This window comes from Carettochelys insculpta, chromosome 3, assembly GCF_033958435.1.
Source record: "Carettochelys insculpta isolate YL-2023 chromosome 3, ASM3395843v1, whole genome shotgun sequence".
NCBI classification, from domain to species: Eukaryota; Metazoa; Chordata; order Testudines; family Carettochelyidae; genus Carettochelys; species Carettochelys insculpta.
Window position 1 is genome coordinate 179,260,303 of NC_134139.1, and position 1,784 is coordinate 179,262,086.

The 1,784-nt window shown below is 43.3% G+C and overlaps 1 non-coding gene across 1 annotated transcript; it reads left to right on the plus strand.

Annotated features, from left to right (window-relative positions):
- Positions 1-339: 339 nt before the first annotated feature.
- On the plus strand, positions 340-412 carry TRNAR-CCU (transfer RNA arginine (anticodon CCU)). Its single transcript has one exon. It is a non-coding gene; the product is annotated as a tRNA-Arg (tRNA).
- Positions 413-1,784: the final 1,372 nt, after the last annotated feature.

Below are 1,784 nucleotides of genomic sequence, written 5' to 3' on the forward strand. Positions count from 1 at the left end.
CATGAACAGCATGTTCCATCTGGAGGAGGGCTCTTAAGGTTTGTCTACCCAGCAAAGCAAAATCTGTAGCTGGCATGCACCAACTAGTTAGGGTTTCAGTGCTGTTTTCTCTGCTATGTAGCCTTCAAGTCTTGGGCTGGAGCCCTGAGCTGTGGGACCTTCCCGCCCCTACAGGATCCTAGAGCCTGGGAGCTAACCTGAGCCCCAAAGTCTACATGGCAATGAAATAGCCCTATAGTATGAACCAGCCAAAGGTACCTAGTTGCTATACAGCTATAATCTAAAAGAGTTTTCAATTTCTCACAAGAGCAAAAAGCCGGGGCTGCAGTGCTAAGGCATGCCCTAGTGGCTTAATGGATAAGGCATTGGCCTCCTAAGCCAGGGATTGTGGGTTCAAGTCCCATTTGGGGTGAAGACCAACTTCATTATTGCAAGTCACAAGGTAATTTAAGGAGGTGTTGGTGGTATAGTGGGTTAGCAGGGCTGCTTCCCAAGCAGCTGGCCTGGGTTTGGTTCCCAGTCCACACAGATTTAGTTCATGGGAGGGCTAGCTCTGTGGTTTGAGCAATGGCTTCCTAAACTCCAGGTTGTGAAAGGAGAGAGGGATAGGTCAGTGGTTTGAGCATTGGCTTGCTGAACCCAGGGTTGTGAGCTCAGCCCTTGAGGGTGCCATTTAGGGATCTGAGGCAAATAGATATTTAAAGCAGGTGTGGTTGAGTGGTGAAAGTGATGGGCTGATAATCCCTTGTATTCACCACGTAGGGGTTCAAATCCTTTCTTCAGGGCTGAAATTGCTTTAATGCTCAATCCTGCAGGTTGCTCTGATTTCACATCGTACTTCAGTGGAACTGGGTGCAGGCTTAACATTAAGCATGTGCCTAAATATAGGGGAGGGATAGCTCAGTGGTTGAGTGGTGGCCTGCTAAACCCAGGATTGTGAGCTTAGCCCTTGAGGGGGGCCATTTAAGGATCAGGGGGCAAAATAACACAGAAGCTCTTTCAAAATTACAATATGCAAATGAGGTGCCAACTATGCAAATTTACACCTCATTTGCATTTTTGGTTTACCTTATTTGCATACCTCTTTCAAAAGAGCAATGCAAGTGTAGAAGCACCCCTGGAGAGCTACACACCCCAACAAGAAGGCTCATTCAGAACTCAGGAGAAGTGAAAGTGATATCCTGCTACCTGCAAACAATAGACTGAAATTTATGGTGGGCTTAAACAGGGAGTCAGTGTAGTGGGCTGGTGATTGTGACATACTCTAATACTAGGAAGATGTTGAAGTGCCAACAACAAAAATAAGTGTGTTGCAGAAACTGGGATGTGATGTTTGTGTTCATTTATACTCAGTGATTCATAGTGTTTGTACATTGCATAGATGCCTTATCTAAGATCTGAAGAAAATATGTACCGGTCACTTCAGACAGGTTTGAAGAGAGAGACCCAGTCATGATGATCTTGTGCCTAAATTTACTGAGAGGTAAATTTCATGTGTGTGATTTTAGTTCTGCAATTTTTGTTCAGATTTTAAGATTTGTTATCTGTGTTGACGCTTCCAGGAGTTTTTTGGAAGAAATTTCTTATGTGGTTAACAGATACATAGCCCCAATTGCTATTTTTATCAGTGGTTAACATTGTTGTCAAAGGATAATGTAAATGTCCTTGTCACCTTATTTAAAAAGTTTGAAAGGGCTTGTCCTTTAATACACTGCCTTAATTGTAAACTGTTTATCCCTTTATTAGTGGAAATGCCTTATTCCTGCTACAATAGTATTTCTCAT